The 18,230-nt window shown below is 38.2% G+C and overlaps 1 pseudogene across 1 annotated transcript in view; it reads left to right on the forward strand.

The window, feature by feature from the left end:
• Positions 1-17,692, forward strand: part of LOC143646796 (E3 ubiquitin-protein ligase TRIM58-like) — a 40,481-nt pseudogene extending 22,789 nt beyond the window's left edge. The window contains exon 4 of the transcript XR_013157620.1: positions 16,996-17,692. The product of XR_013157620.1 is annotated as an E3 ubiquitin-protein ligase TRIM58-like (transcript). The remainder of the gene's footprint in view (positions 1-16,995) is intronic.
• The last annotated feature ends 538 nt before the right edge of the window (positions 17,693-18,230 follow it).

An 18,230-nucleotide genomic window follows, 5' to 3' on the forward strand; every position in this document is an offset into this window, starting at 1 on the left:
GAGACCTTTAGAGATGAAAAAGCAAAATACCTCTGAGGGAGCTTCATGAAACAGAAGTCTGAAGAGAAAGGTAGCATAGATCTACCATGTTTGCCATGTGCCTTTCTAGTTGAGAGAGAAACACTGAACATAATCAGACTTCTTGAAACAAGGTAACTTTCACTGATGCCTTAGATTGTATATTTTTATAGCCTTGCTTTAATTTGGACATTTTCTTGGCCTTAGAAATGTAAACTAGCAACATAAATTATCCCTTTTAAAAGCTGTTCTATTTCCAGTATATCACATTCTAGCAGCTACCACACTAGAGCAGGTTTTCTTGGAAAACAGGATTTGCAAATGAATTAAGTGTTACAGAAAATCTGTTTCATATGAACCCTGATAAAGGCTTCATCATTGTGGAGAGCATGGTAACAAGGACATAAGCAGTTTTGGTTAGGGGTATGATTCTATTAAAAGCATTTGAGTTTAAAAGGGAAGGAGGGTTAAGAGACAGACATCAAAAGCCATTTCAAGTATGTTAGTTGTAAAGGTAGTAGAGAAATGTGCTGGAGTAGTAATGATATGTAAAGACAGGTATGTTAAATAGGCCTAACACAATTCCATGGAGACCTATGTTTTGTATCCCTGCTGTTTAATACTTCAATAAATTGAGAAAATCACAAACTCTTTGACTCTGAGACACTTCATGTATAATGCAAGGTTAAAAATGTTCCCCTGGGTGGGCCACGGTGACTCAGCAGGCAAGAATGCTCACCCGCCATGCTAGAGGACCCAGGCTCGATTCCCAGTGCCTGCCCATGTAAAAAAAAAATGTGCCCCTGGTAGATGGTTTAAGTATTAAAGTAGGTTATGTACATACATTAAGTTGTGTAACCAACTCATGTTTGGCTATCAATAAAAGATTACTAATTGTGGTTTACAGACATATAAGAATAGTTGTAATAGTAGTAGCACTAGTAAGTAGTAAGAATAATTATGATAGTAGTAATGGTCATGGTAGTATTTGTGATTATGATATTAAAAATAAACTTTATTAATGGAATTTATATCATTTTTAAATGCTTACAACCAACAGAAAATATTCTGAATGTTTTACATCTTTTCTTATTAAGAAAAGGAAGCACCAGTACAGAATCCCAGATCTGTGCATATACATGCACCATAACCCATCACCATACTCTTGTGGCCCTCCACATGCACCACATTCTGGTCCACATCTGTCTCACAAATACAAAGCTTCAGACTACTGAAGGAAATCAAGATCCAAAGCAACCCTATCAAGATATTTACATGACATGAAGAAAACAAGATCACTAACCATATGAAGATGCAGATAGATACAGCAAATTTTATGAGCAAATAAAAACACTGGAGGAGACACAGACTTTGGAACAGCTAATCAAAGAGGTACATCTAATTTTACCAAATAAAATCAGAATGGCTAATGCCATAAAGGAGATCAAGAAGACACTAGAAGAGCATGAAGAAGAATTTGAAAGAATAAATAGAAAAATAGCAGATACCACAAAAATTAGAAATGCTGTAGACCTAGTCAAAAATATACCAGAAATGCACTGCAGGAGATTTAAAGAGGTAGAAGAGAGAATAAGTGAACTAGAGGGCAGGACAAATGATTTTGAAGATATAAAGGAGAAATGACAAAAATGTTGGAAAATTTTGAATTGGATATCAAGGAAATGATGGAAAAAACAGATTGCAAAAATATAAGAATCATCAATGTCCCAGAAAGAGAAGAGAATAGTGAAGAGCTAAAAAGATTAGTGGGCGATAGAATGGGTGAAAACATCCCAACCTTTATAAAAGACATAAATATGCAAATTAAAAAGCCCAGTGAACTCCAAATAGAATAAATCCAAAGACACCTACCCTAAGGTGCATACTAATCAGTCTGTCAAATGTTGAAGTGAAGCAGAAAATCCTGAAAGCAGCAAGCATAGAACAATCTACTACACACAAGGAAAACCACATAAGACAGTTCAGACAACTCAACTGGCACCATTCAGGTGAGAAGGCAGTGGTATGATATATTTACGATCATGAAAGACAAAGATACCCAACAAAGAATTCTGTACCTAGCCAAATTGTCCTTCAAAAGTGAGGGAGAGGGGCCAACATGGCGGCTTAGTAAGGTGTGCGCATCTTAGTTCCTCCTCCAGAGCAACTACTAGGTGAACAGAAACAGTGCAGAACAGTTCCCGGGGCCACGGCAGGGAATGAACACACAGCGTACCCCAGTCTGGGCTGGCTAGATTGACTGCGAGACTCTGCTGCAGTGAGATCCCCGAGTGGCGCCTGATTCCCTGAGCTGTGGCAGCTGGCAGCCAGAGCACCTCCCTCCCTCCTTCCCGGGCCGGCTGAGAGTCTCGGAGAGGCAAGTTTCCCAAGCCGCGGTGGCCGGCGCCCTTCTTTTGCGGGCGGCTTCCTGGACCGGCTACGAGTCTCGGATCAGAGAGCTACCCAAGCCGCGGTGGCTGGCAACCGGTGCCCCTCCCCCGTGGGCGGCTTCCTGGCCCAGTGGCGAGTTCCCCAGGCGGCAGCGGCCGGCGACCGACGCCCCTCCCCTGCGGGCGGATTCCTGGTCTGGTGGCGAGTTCCCCGGGCCGCAGCGGTCGGCGACCGACACCCCTCCAGGGAGAGGAGGGAATTTCTGACAGTGGCAGGGACTGGGTCCAACCAAACACCAATAGGGGCATTTATAAAGGAGCCAAAGGGTCCCCTCTAGCCGCGGTGGCTGACGCCCCCACCACGCGTGGCCCCCCGGACCAACAGAGAGAATTGGATCTGAAATCCCCAGGCTGTGGAGAACGGTGACCAGAGGGATCCCTTCCAAACACGTGAGATAAACGTGTGCCACGAACGCCACCTACTGGGCATGATAAGAAAAACAGAACCCAGAGATTTCACAGAAAAATCTTACAAATTTGTTGGGTCCGACACCCAGGGAAATCTGACTAAATGCCCAGACACCAGCAGAAGATAATGGTCCATGCTCAGAAGACTGAGAATATGCCCAGTCAAAGGAACAAACCAATAGTTCAAATGAGATACAGGAGCTGAGACAACTAATGCTGAATATACGAACAGAAATGGAAAACCCATTCAAAAACAAAATCAATAAATTGAGGGAGGACATGAAGAAGACATGGGTTGAACAAAAAGAAGAAATAGAAAAACTGAAAAACCAAATCACAGAACTTATGGAAGTGAAGGATAAAGTAGAAAAGATGGAAAAAACAGTGGATAACTACAATGATAGATTCAAAGAGACAGAAGATAGAATTAGTGATTTGGAGGATGGAACATCTGAATTCCAAAAAGAAACAGAAACTATTGGGAAAAGAGTGGAAAAATTTGAACAGGGTATCAGGGAACTCAAGGACAATATGAAGCGCACAAATATATGTGTTGTGGGTGTCCCAGAAGGAGAAGAGAAGGGAAAAGGAGGAGAAAAACTAATGGAAGAAATTTTCACTGAAAATTTCCCAACTCTTATGAAAGACCTAAAATTACAGATCCAAGAAGTGCAGCGCACCCCAAAGAGATTAGACCCAAACAGGCGTTCTCCAAGACACTTACTAGTTAGAATGTCAGAGGTCAAAGAGAAAGAGAGGATCTTGAAAGCAGCAAGAGAAAAACAATCCATCACATACAAGGGAAACCCAATAAGACTATGTGTAGATTTCTCAGCAGAAACCATGGAAGCTAGAAGACAGTGGGATGATATATTTAAATCACTAAAAGAGAAAAACTGCCAACAAAGACTCCTATATCCAGCAAAATTGTCCTTCAAAAATGAGGGAGAAATTAAAACATTCTCAGACAAAAAGTCACTGAAAGAATTTGTGACCAAGAGACCAGCTCTGCAAGAAATACTAAAGGGAGCACTAGAGTCAGATACAAAAAGACAGAAGAGAGAGATATGGAAAAGAGTGTAGAAAGAAGGAAAATCAGATATGATATATATAATACAAAAGGCAAAATGTTAGAGGAAAATATTATCCAAACAGTAATAACACTAAATGTTAATGGACTGAATTCCCCAATCAAAAGACATAGATTGGCAGAATGGATTAAAAAACAGGATCCTTCTATATCCTGTCTACAGGAAACACATCTTAGACCCAAAGATAAACATAGGTTGAAAGTGAAAGGTTGGGAAAAGATATTTCATGCAAATAACAACCAGAAAATAGCAGGAGTGGCTATACTAATATCCAACAAATTAGACTTCAAATGTAAAACAGTTAAAAGAGACAAAGAAGGACACTATATACTAATAAAAGGAACAATTAAACAAGAAGACATAACAATCATGAATATTTACGCACCGAACCAGAATGCCCCAAAATACGTGAGGAATACACTGCAAACACTGAAAAGGGAAATAGACTCATATACCGTAATAGTTGGAGACTTCAATTCAACACTCTCATCAATGGACAGAACATCTAGACAGAGGATCAAAAGAAATACAGAATCTGAATATTACTATAAATGAGCTAGACTTAACAGACATTTATAGGACATTACACCCCACAACAGCAGGATACACCTTTTTCTCAAGTGCTCATGGATCATTCTCAAAGATAGACCATATGGTGGGTCACAAAGCAAGTCTTAACAAATTTTAAAAGATTGAAATCATACACAACACTTTCTCGGATCATAAAGGAATGAAGTTGGAAATCAATAATAGGCCAAGTGCCAGAAAATTCACAAATACGTGGAGGCTCAACAACACACTCTTAAACAATGAGTGGGTCAAAGAAGAAATTGCAAGAGAAATTAGCAAATACCTCGAGGCAAATGAAAATGAAAACACAACATATCAAAACTTATGGGACACAGCAAAGGCAGTGCTAAGAGGGAAATTTATTGCCCTAAATGCCTATATCATAAAAGAAGAAAAGGCAAAAATGCAGGAATTAACTGTCCACTTGGAAGAACTGGAGAAAGAACAGCAAGCTAATCCCAAAGCAAGCAAAAGGAAAGAAATAATAAAGATTAGAGCAGAAATAAATGAAATTGAAAACATAAAAACAATAGAGAAAATCAATAAGACCAGAAGTTGGTTCTATGAGAAAATCAATAAGATTGATGGGCCCTTAGCAAGATTGACAAAAAGAAGAAGAGAGAGGATGCAAATAAATAAGATCAGAAATGGAAGAGGAGACATAACTACTGACCTGACAGAAATAAAGGAGGTAATAACAGGATACTATGAACAACTTTACGCTAATAAATATAACAGTTTAGATGAAATGGACAGGTTCCTGGAAAGACATGAACAACTAACTTTGACTCAAGAAGACATAGATGACCTCAACAAACCAATCACAAGTAAAGATTGAATTAGTCATTCAAAAGCTTCCTAAAAAGAAAAGTCCAGGACCAGACGGCTTCACATGTGAATTCTATCAAACATTCCAGAAAGAATTAGTACCAACTCTCCTCAAACTCTTCAAAAAAGTCAAAGTGGAGGGAAAACTACCTAATTCATTCTATGAAGCCAACATCACCCTCATACCAAAACCAGGCAAAGATATTACAAAAAAAGAAAACTACAGGCCAATCTCTCTAATGAATATAGATGCAAAAATCTTCAACAAAATTCTAGCAAATCAAATCCAGCAACACATTAAAAGAATTATACATCATGACCATGTAGGATTCATCCCAGGTATGCAAGGATGGTTCAACATAAGAAACTCAAATAATGTAATACACCATATCAACAAATCAAAGCAGAAAAATCACATGATCATCTCAATTGATGCAGAGAAGGCATTTGACAAGATTCAACATCCTTTCCTGTTGAAAACACTTCAAAGGATAGGAATACAAGGGAACGTCCTTAAAATGATAGAGGGAATATATGAAAAACCCACAGCTAATATCATCCTCAATGGGGAAAAATTGAAAACTTTCCCCCTAAGATCAGGAACAAGACAAGGATGTCCACTATCACCACTATTATTCAATATTGTGTTGGAGGTTTAGCCAGAGCAATTAGACAACAAAAAGAAGCACAAGGCATCAAAATTGGAAAGAAAGAAATAAAACGATCACTGTTTGCAGACGATATGATACTATACGTCGAAAACCCAGAAAAATCCACAACAAAACTACTAGAGCTAATAAATGAGTACAGCAAAGTAGCAGGTTACAAGATCAACATTCAAAAATCTGTAGCATTTCTATACACTAGTAATGAACAAGCTGAGGGGGAAATCAAGAAACGAATCCCATTTACAATTGCAACTAAAAGAATGAAATACCTAGGAATAAATTTAACTAAAGATACAAAAAACCTATATAAAGAAAACTACAAAAAACTGTTAAAAGAAATCACAGAAGACCTAAATAGATGGAACACATACCGTGTTCATGGATTGGAAGACTAAATATAGTTAAGATGTCAATCCTACCTAAATTCATTTACAGATTCAATGCAATACCAATCAAAATCCCAACAACTTATTTTTCAGAAATAGAAAAACCAATAAGCAAATTTATCTGGAAGGGCAGGTTGCCCCGAATTGCTACAAACATCTTGAGGAAAAAAAACAAAGCCGGAGGTCTTGCACTGCCTGACTTTAAGGCATATTATGAAGCCACAGTGGTCAAAACAGCATGGTATTGGTATAAAGATAGATATATCAACCAATGGAATCAAATAGAGTGCTCAGATATAGACCCTCTCATCTATGGACATTTGATCTTTGATAAGGCAGTCAAGCCAACTCACCTGGGACAGAACAGTCTCTTCAATAAATGGTGCCTAGAGAACTGGATATCCATAAGCAAATTAATGAAAGAAGACCCATATCTCACACCCTATACAAAAGTTAACTCAAAATGGATCAAAGATCTAAACATTAGGTCTAAGACCATAAAACAGTTAGAGGAAAATATAGGAAGATATCTTATGAATCTTACAACTGGAGGCGGTTTTATGGACCTTAAACCTAAAGCAAGAACACTGAAGAAGGAAATAAATAAATGGGAGCTCCTCAAAATTAAACACTTTTGTGCATCAAAGAACTTCATCAAGAAAGTAGAAAGACAGCCTACACAATGGGAGACAATGTTTTGAAATGACATATCAGATAAAGGTCTAGTATCCAGAATTTATAAAGAGATTGATCAACTCAACAACAAAAAGACAGCCAACCCAATTACAAAATGGGAAAAAGACTTGAACAGACACCTCTCAGAAGAGGAAATACAAATGGCCAAGAGGCACATGAAGAGATGCTCAATGTCCCTGGCCATTAGAGAAATGCAAATCAAAACCACAATGAGATATCATCTCACACCCACCAGAATGGCCATTATCAACAAAACAGAAAATGACAAGTGCTGGAGAGGATGTGGTGAAAGAGGCACACTTATCCACTGTTGGTGGGAATGTCAAATGGTGCAACCACTGTGGAAGGCAGTTTGGCGGTTCCTCAAAAAGCTGAATATAGAATTGCCATATGACCCAGCAATACCATTGCTGGGAATCTACTTAAAGGAATTAAGGGCAAAAACTCAAACGGACATTTGCACACCAATGTTTATAGCAGCGTTATTTACAATTGCAAAGAGATGGAAACAGCCAAAATGTCCATCAACAGACGAGTGGCTAAACAAACTGTGGTATATACATACGATGGAATATTATGCAGCTTTAAGACAGGATAAACTTATGAAGCATGTAATAACATGGATGGACCTAGAGAACATTATGCTGAGTGAGTCTAGCCAAAAACTAAAAGACAAATACTGTATGGTCCCAATGATGTGAATCGACACTCGAGAATAAACTTGGAATATGTCATTGGTAGCAGAGTCCAGCAGGAGTTAGAAACAGGATAAGATAATGGGTAATTGGAGCTGAAGGGATACAGACTGTGCAACAGGACTAGATACAAAAACTCAAAAATGGACAGCACAATAATACCTAATTGTAAAGTAATCATGTTAAAACACTGAATGAAGCTGCATCTGAGCTATAAAAAAAAAAGTGGGGGAGACAAGTGGAGAAGTCTTGATATTCTCACAAACAGTGGGGACAACTAAAGCAATAGGCTGAGTCCCCAATCATGTAGTTTGTTCATAAGAAACTTAACCCTGCAAAGGATAGGCTAAGTCTACTTAAAATTAGACCTAAGTGTAACCTCCAAAAGAACCTCTTCTGTTGCTCAACAGAGGTTCTCTGTTGCTCAGATGTGGCATTTCTCTCAGCCTAATATGACAAGCAAGCTCACTGCCCTCCCCCTCTCTATGTAGGACATGACTCCCAGGAGTTTGGACTTTCCTGGCAACATGCAACAGAAGTCCTAGAATGAGCTGGGATTCAGCATCCAGGGACTGAGAAAATCTCCACCAAAAGGTGGAAGAGTGAAATGAGACAAAATAAAGTGTCAATGGCTGAGAGATTACAAACAGAATTGAGAGGTTATCCAGGAGGTTATTCTTATGCATTAAATAGATATTACCTGTTTAGTTAAGGTGTCATGGATAGGCTGGAGGGAACTGTCTGAAAATGTAGAGCTGTGTTCTAATAGCCATGTTTCTTGAAGATATTTGTATAATGATATAGCTTTTGCAATTTGACCGTGTGGTTGTGAAAACCTTGTGTCTGATGCTCCTTTTATCTACCTTACCAACAGATGAGTAAGACATACGGATTAAAAATGAATAAATAATAGGGGGAACAAATGTTAAAATAAATTTAGTAGATTGAAATGCTAGTGATCAATGAAAGGGAGGGGTAAGGGTTATGGTATGTATGAATTTTTTGTGTGTTTTCTTTCTATTTCTTTTTCCAAATTGATGGAAATGTTCTAAGAGATGATCATGATGGTGAATATACAACTATGTGATGATAATGTGAATTATTGATTATATAACAAGAATTGAATGATCATATGGTAAGAATATTTATGTTTGTGTGTGGTTATGTTTCATAAATAAATAAATAATTATTTTTTGGGTGACTTTCAGCAAATAACTCTGAGCCTCAGCTTCCTGCCTGTTAACACACTGGATAATACTTGCTTTGCTTATTTCACAGAGTTGCTGGAAAGATCAGAATAAAAAATGAAGGGATATATGGGAAAGCACTTTCTAAACCCAAATGTTAAATGCATCAGATTGTTTACTATTCCATTGGCATTGTGTTGATAATCTCTTTTTTCTCATCATGATAACAACATTCAGTGTTTCTCACTCACTGGATCAAAACATTTTGATAGTATCTAATGGAAAATGCTGATTATTGACAGATTTCATTTAGGATAATCATTTCAGAGCAAGGAGAGCACAGATTTATGTTGGCGTGTTGATTTTTACCTTCTCCAGTGTGTATAGTCACAGGAATACAAACTATGAATTGGAATACAAAAATCTTGCCAAAGAAATAAAAATTCACAGTGTCATGACTGTGAAGGAATTTGAGGAAAAATTCCACTTCTGCATACCTGCTGTACTATCCATGGGCACCAGGGATCCATGTGGAGGGATGGGGAAAGCCCTGAAACCCGCGGATCTTAGATTTATTATTGGACTGAATCTGTTTCAAATCTGGAAAAAAGAGGCAGTAATAGAGTGGAGCATCAGTTTGAATAGTCTGCTTCTTGATTTTCTTGTTGTTCAAGCATCCTTGGGCTTTTCAGAATTCAGAATTCTGGCAGGATATTTGAGAAGTTCCATAAAAATTTATCATTTAGGAATAGTACTTGGTACCTAATAAGCATTCAGTAAATGGTAGCTTCTGCCATCATTGATACTGCTTTATCATCATCATCATCATCATCTTCATCTTCATCAAAACATGAGAGGTCACTGCTTACAATCTATACTCTAGGACATAAACCCAGCTTAGTGTTGAGCTTTTCAGGCTCTGCTTTCATAGATTTTGAGATGAGAGGCCCTTGGTCTCCAACCATCTCATTTTACAGAGAAGGAAACCATGACCCAGAGAGAGAGGAACTAACCTGCTCTAGGTTCCATGACAAGGAAGTGGCAGAAGTGGGGCCAGAACTGGGGCTGGCTACCCCATGGCACTTCTGTTATTGGCGAACCCCTCTGGCTCTTCAATTGTCATCAGAGATGTGGGCATTCCACAGCCTGGTGGGTGATGCATCTCAGCATCAGTTGATTCTCTGAATCCTGCACTCCTCCTAACTGTGTATTCTGACTGCTGTGGGCATTTCCACTTTTGAATCATATCTGGCTCATAGAGTCTGCTACATAAATATTGTGTAATGAATGGATTGTTTCTGATTTTTCATTCCCCACACCAAAAGTGCCTGAGCTCACTGTCTCCTCTGTAAGTCATTCTTTTGGTGACAGTGGCCTGAGGCCCCAAGTATTTGGTGGCAGGCATTCTATCCCCTTGGAGAGATTGAGCATCCCTCTGTCAGCTGTAATTTCTCTCCTAAATATGGGCCTCAGTTTCCCAGTTTGGAGATGAGCTTGCCTTATGGACCTGAATGAAAAGTTGCTTTGATGAGGTAGGCTCACATATACTGCTCTCTGGTTCTTTGTCCCCCACCACTTAATTCCTGATTCTCACATATTACCTGAAGATGTGACTAGGCACAAAGTCTGGCTGATTGAGATCAAGCTGGGCTTTACCTCCAAACCAGAGGAGGTTACCTTCACAGTCTTTACGAATTAGAGAGAGAATGTTCACACTGGGCTGATTTTCTTTGCTTGGTGCATGGAAGAATGAGAGTGGGGTGAGTGCTGGCACTGCATTAGATGCTGCTTTGTTGAGGCCAGAGATGACCCCTCCTGGGATGGCTGATGCTAAAGAAAACAATACCACAACTTGCCTGGGGCTTCTCTAAGGACAGGTGAGGGAGAAGGAAAGTTAGTTCATCCAGAAATACTTTTGGTTCCAGAACACTAGTGCCAAACTTCCTCTCTGTGCGTGTTTGAAAGGATGTATGTCCCCTAGAAAAGCCATCTTTTAATCTAAATCCCATTTCAAAAAGGCGGGATAATCCCAATTCAATACTGTATGTTTGAAACTGTAATCAGAACATCTCCCTGGAGGTGTGATTTAATCAAGAGTGGTTGTTAAGCTGCATTAGGTGATGACATGTCTTCACCCATTTGGATGGGTCTTCATTAGTTTCTGGAGTCCTATAAAAGAATGAAAAGAGAGAACATTTTGGAGAATGGGAGCAATTCAGAGAGAGCAGAGAATGCTGCAGCACCGTGAAGCAGAGAGTTCATCAGTCAGCGCTTTGGAAATGAAGAAGGAAAATGCCTCCCGGGGAGCTTCATGAAACAGGAAGCCAGGAGAGAAAGCTAGCAGATGACGCCATGCTCACCATGTGCCCTTCCAGCCAAGAGAGAAATCGTGACTGTGTTCACCATGTGCCTTCTCACTTGAGAGAGAAACCCTGAACTTCATCGGTCTTCTTGAACCAAGGTAGCTTTCCCTGGATGCCTTTGACTGGACATATCTATAGACTTGTTTTAATTGGGACATTTTCTCAGCCTTAGAACTGTAAATTTGAAACTTATTAAATTTCCCTTTTTAAGAGCCAAAATAAATAAATAAATAAATAAATAAAAAGGGAGGGAGGGGGCAGTGCACTGGTGGCTCAGTGGCAGAATTCTCACCTGCTGTGCCAGAGACCCAGGTTTGATTCCCAGAGCCTGCCCATGCCAAAAAAAAGTGATGGAGGGATTAAAAATTTCACAGACAAACAAAGCTGAGAGATATGTCAACAAGAGAACTGTCTACAAGAAATAATAAAGGGGGTTCTGCTGGATGAAAAAAATAAACAAGAGAGGGAGGTCTGGAGGTGGGTACAAACTTAAGGAAAACCTAAAGGATTAAAATGAGAAAGAAGGAAAAGAACATATAGATCTGACAAATAAAATCCAAAGAATATGATGGTGTATTCAAGAAATACTTTTACAGTAATAATTTTGAATATTAACAGATTAAACTTACCAATTAAAAGATACAGATTGAGAGAATTAATTAAGAAATATAATCCAGCTATATGCTGCTTTCAAGAGACTTATCTCAGACACAAAGATACAAGTAGGTTGAAAGTGATAGTATTGAAAAAGATGTTCCATGCAAGCTGTAACCAAAAGAAAACAGGAGTAGTTATATTAACATCAGACAACATCTTATCAAATCTAAAGACATGATAAGGGACAGAGAAGGACACTATATATATATATATATATATATATATATATATATATGTAAAAAGGACATTTAACCAAAAAGAAATCACAATCAAAAATGTATATGCTTACAATAAAGTAGCTCCAAAGTATATTAGACAAGGTGCATGGATGGCTCAGAGATTGAATGCTCACTTTCCATGCAGGAGACCTGGGTTTGACTCTTGGGCTATGCACCCAGAAAAAAAAGTTTAGCTAAGTACGTGAGACAGACATTGGCAAAACTGAAGAGAGTAATAAATATTTCAATAATAATAGTAGGAGACTTTGATAGCCACTCTCATCTATTGACAGAACAAATAGACAAAGAATCAACAAGGAAATAGAGAACTTAATTTGATAAATGGATTAGACCTAAAGGACATGTATATGTCATTATATCCCAGTACAGCAGGATATACATTCTTCTCTACTGCCCATGGAACATTCTCCAGGATAGATAATATGTTGGGGCAAAAGAACAGGCTTTATAAATTTATAAACATTGAAATTATTCAAAGTAATTTCTCTGAACACAGTGAGGGGAAGCTGGAAATCAATAACCAACAAAGAACAAGAAATTTGACTAATATATGGAGATTAAATAAAACACCCTTAAACTGGTACTTAGAACAAATTTCTAGAGAAATCAATAGCTATCTGGACATGAATGAAAACAGGAATACAACATTTCAGAAATTATATGATGTGGCAAAGGCTGTGCTGAGAGGGAAATGTACTGTCCTAAATGCCTATATTAAAAAAGAAGAAAGAGCAAAAATCGAGGCTTAACTGCTCACCTTGAGAAACTTGAGAAAGAAGAGCAAAGTAACACCAGAGGAAACAGGAAAAGAGGAATAACAAAGATTAAAGAAGAGTTAAATGAATAGGAGGAAAAAAGAACAATAGAATCAATTAAACCAAAATCAGTTCTTTGAGAAAATGAATAAAAATTGAAGGGCCACTAGCAAGGCTGACAAAGGAAAAAAGAGAGAGGATGCAAATAAACAGAATCAGAAGCAATGGGGGGGTCATCACCACAGGCCCTGTAAAAATGAAATCAATCATTGGAGTATCTATGAACAACTAAATTCCAACAAACTAGACAACTTAGATGAAATGGATAAATTCCTGTGAACACTCAAACAAGCTACACTGACTCAAGAAGAAATAGAAACCTCAAGAAACCAACCACAAGTAAAGAGATTCAGTCTTCAAAAATCTTCCTACAAAGAAAAACCCAGGGCAAGATGGCTTCACAGGGGAATTTCATCAAACATTCCAAAAAGAGCACCAAACCTGCTCAAACTCTTCCAGAATACTGAGGAAAATGGAAGACTACTTTATGCATTTTATGAAACTAACTTCTCTTTTATACCAAAACCAGATAAAGATGCTGCATGAAGGAAAACTACAGGAAAATATCCCTGATGACCATAGATGCAAGGATTTCCAATCAAATAAAAGAATTACACACAAACAGGTGGGGTTTATGCCAGGAATACAAGTATGGTTCAACACAAGAAAATCAACTAATGTAATAATGCACATTAACAACTTAAAAGGGAAAAATCATGTGACCATCTTGATTGATGCTGAAAAAGCATTTAACAAAATACAAATCCTGGAGAGAGTGCCAAGATGGTGGCTTAGCGAGGTATGGGATTTAGTTCATCCTCCAGAACAGCTACTAAATAGCCAGTAACAGTACAGAACAACTGCTGTGACCACATCAGTGACCAGACACCCAGCAAACCCCAGTTCAGACCATCTGGACTGACTGCGAGCCCCTGAGAACTGTGAGTTCCCCAAGTTGGGGCAGCTGGGGCACCTCCCCAACAGTCTGCTTCCCAGAGGGCAAAGGAAAGGGACTTTGCCAGCAGCAGGGGCTGAGTGCAACTAAGCTTCAATTGTGGAACTGATTCAGAAATTCTGACTACTAAAAGTAGGCCCCCAGCTCAGCTGAATCTAGTCAAAGTGGCGGTTGCTGATTTTTGCCCTGGTGTCCATGAAAAAAGAAAAAAGAAACAGAGGTTTTTTAGATCAGATAGCACATAATACTTAAAGGGGTCTGGACCCTAAAGGAAAGAAGGGGACACATAGGCTCTGAAGGTACACAAAGCAACATACCAATTTATGCTCTTGATTTGCAAAACTTCAATAAATGGTGCCTAGAGAACTGGATATATACATGCAAAAGAATAAAAGAGGATCCATAACTTGCACCCTATACAAAAATTAACTCAAATTGGATCAAAGACCTAAACATTAGATCTAAGACCATAACACTTTTAAAAGAAAATGCAGGGAAATATCTTATCAATATTATAATAGGAGTCAGTTTCCTAGACCTTACACCTAAAGCACAAGCATCGAAGAAAGAAATAAATAAATGGGAACTCCTCAAAATTAAACTTTTGTGCATCAAACATCTTCATCAAGAAAGTAAAAAGACAGCCTACACAATGGAAAAGAATATTTGGAAATGGTATATCAGATAAAGGTCTAGTATCCAGAATATAAAAAGAGATTGTTCAACTCAAGAACAAAAAAGACAGAAAACCCAATTATGAAATGGTCAAAAGACATGAAGAGACACTTCTCAGAAGAGGATATACAAATGGCCAAACAGCACATGAAAAGATGTTCAACTTCCCTGGCTAGGGGAATTAGGGAAATGCAAATCAGCATCTGGATTTAAATTTGGATTTTATTTTTTAATGAATTATGTGTATGTTTACTTGTATATCCCTCTTTATGTATGTAAGCATATAGTATATGCACGTATTTCCTGTGAAAACAAAGATGCCCAAGAAAAAAAAGTTGATTCCATTGGAAGTGAAGTGATAAAGTGGTTAGTAATGACTTACAGCCAGAAGAAAAGAATTCACCTCAGATAAAGAATAGAAAGTTATTTTCTCTAGATATTTGGGTCTATAATACAAATAAGCCCATCATAAGCTCAATATAGACTTATAAACAATGAGTTGTCCATGTCTTGCCAGTATTGCTCCAGTGAGAAATTAATAGTCTAACAAAGGTAATAGAATGGTTACTGAAATGATATTTATGTAAATGAGAGTTCAAGAATTTCAAACTTTGCATTATGATGCATAAGCCACTGTTTGAGGTTGCATAGGATATTTTTCTCAGTCCCATTTCTTTGGATAATAGACTCAGTCCCTCCACAATGAACAAGTGAGAGTACACATCCAACCCATGACAGTCCAAATATACCATCCCTGGACACAGTGAGGGCATGGGGTCCTTCAAGGGAGCAATCACCATCATTCCATTCCATGAGCCTAGCAGGCCCCTGGGGTTGGTGGATCTGCCTCTTAAGTCAGGGTATTGGCAGGTTGTGATTTGGAGAACACTCAAAGTAAGACTGGTTATAGTATGGAGGGAATAAGACCAATGTGCAAAGAGAACTGAGTTGAGAATTAAAGTTAGAGAGGCTTCATTTAAGGCCAGATCCATTTGAGCTTGAAGCCAGCATTTACATTTAACCTCATTTTATGGGAGAATTATATGCTAGGAACATTTTTGAGTAAGGGGATTTGCTAAGATCTTGGGAACCTTATTCATCATGTGGTTCAAGTTTCTGTGGTGACTTCTACTCCATTTGTATTCTAACAAGCATTTAGACTTATTTGTTCACTTTGGGATTTTGATGAATTCTTGATTCTGTACTTTAAAACCTGTCAAAACTTTGTTTCATTTTAAATACATTATATTTACAAACAGTGAACAACATTGTGTAAATCATTTAATAATTGTGAAACTTGTGAATGCCAAACTAGTTATATTTGATTAATAAATATTAGTTAAGGGGTTCCATATAAATGATGGGAGTTTTAAAGTATGTAATAAAAGTGTCCTATTCAACAGCAAAAAAAAAATTAATTGGGTTTCTGTGATTAGATTAGACCCACCCAGGTAATCTTTCTGCCATATAATGCAACAAAATCATTGGAATGGCACCAGGGTATGGAGGTTGTGGAGGCCATCATAGAATTCTGTCAATCAGAGTAGTATAACTTTAAATGTAGTGGATTTCATATTAATGAGATTTTCCAATATGTTTTATTCTGTCTTAAATGAGAATTTATTGGCTCATGGTTTTGAGGCCAGGAGTGGTCCAAAATTGAGTGTCAGCAAGGCATTGTTTTCTCTCAAAAGATGATGGTTTTCAGGGTCTGACTGCCCAAAATGCTTGTGTTCCTTTACTTTCTTGTCATATGACAATGCACATGGTTATGTCCTCTCCATTCTCCTCTGGGTTTCATTGGTTTCTGACTACCTGTTCCTCAACATGGCTTTTTTCCCCTGTGGTCTTCTCTATCCAGTAATAGGACTAAGATAAAGAACAAGTTTTTTTCCTGTGATACATAACCCAATCTACCACATCTGCCTTACTTTGCTCTTGACTCTTCAATCTTCCCATAAATCTTGGGGAAAAGTACTCTATTATTTTAACTGTATAACCCCCCCCCCAGAGTGCACACAATTGCTTTGGGTGTAAGTGAGAGGAATGTAAGTGGTTATGCCTTTCATTTGTTGCACCAGGATGATGAGAAATACAGAGATAGTAGGGGGATAAAGTAGAAGATAATAAAGAATATGATTAGGGACCTACAAGATAAAATCATTATTTTGGTTTTTTAGGAGCAATTAGAGAGAGAGATGAAAGAGTGAGTATGAGACCAATATCCTCATTGTCATAGCATCCTAAATTTTACATTTTTTTCCTGTGTCCCACAAAATTCTTTCCACTGTTAGTATAAAGCTGAATCCTACCAAGGCTTATCCTAGCCTCTCCTTGACTGCTAACCTGTGCAGTGTTCAGGATGGAGTACTATGGAGGGATATCCCCAGCAACCCTGAGTGCTTTGAAAAAATGGCTGTGTTTCCTGGGTTTCCAGAACTTCTCAGCAGAGAGGCATTACTTGGAAGTCTTGGTGGGAGAGAGAGGAAAGTGAAAGTTAGACATCTGTCAAGATACAGTGTCAAGAAAGGGGGAAACCACACCATATCCCAAGAATGGAGTCTTGTCCAAGTGACTTCTGAAAGGAAATGAATGCATGGTTCTTGCCTCACTAGCTGTTCCAGTAGGAATGACCTCTCTGCATTGAGATTTTTCTTGGGCTAATAAGCTGATGAAATTCTTTTCACTGTGCCATTCATGGGTCTTTATGTCTAAACATTCAACCAACTCTTCTCTGGTGTTCTCTGACCTTATTTTTCATCTGTGTCATGACTTGTAATAGCTTGTCATCTATGATGGAAGCAGAGTCAGAGAATTGGGCATCCAGGAGTCCATTTGACCCTACTTCTAATTTTAGAATTCTGTTCTCAAGATAAGCCTCATACCAAGGAATGGCTCCTGGGGTAGAGAGGAGGGTACAAATATGCTGTGCCTCAAAGGATGCCTCTATTTAGGTTAGTATCATTGTTCATATGAAAAGTCCCCCATACAGAGAAGAGAGAAAATATGAATATTTATACTTGGAGGTGCATTGTAGAGTCATTTTATAAATGTAATAATTTCATTAAACCCTGTGTCCACGAATTTTCTTGATGAATCTTTCTTCCCTTTAATGAACTTAGTATTAAACAGCATCTTTCATCCATCTATTATAATTTCTCAATCCCTTCAATGTCTTTTCACTTCAAACCTTCTGTATAGTAAGAGTTAGAAATGACAATTCTTGAATTGGCTTAGAACAATCAATTATTTATGTTGGTTCCAACTCCCCCCTTTCACCGCTACATTGTACCAGCATTAGATCCATAATTCTTATTCTTCTCCCTCATCTTTCCTCCTTCATGTCTCATTTTTCTCTTCCCCATTGTCTTCCCCCTCTACTGCTCTTCTTATCCTTCTCCTTGTCCTCTTACTCATCCTCCTCCTTCTTCCTCCTCTCTCTCTTGTTCCTTCCCTTCCTCTTCCCTGTCCCTTAGTTTTTATGCTCTTGAACTTTCCATTTTCTTCTGTATTTATATATTTAAAATAT

This window comes from Tamandua tetradactyla, chromosome 9 (assembly GCF_023851605.1).
Source record: "Tamandua tetradactyla isolate mTamTet1 chromosome 9, mTamTet1.pri, whole genome shotgun sequence".
Taxonomy (NCBI): domain Eukaryota; kingdom Metazoa; phylum Chordata; class Mammalia; order Pilosa; family Myrmecophagidae; genus Tamandua; species Tamandua tetradactyla.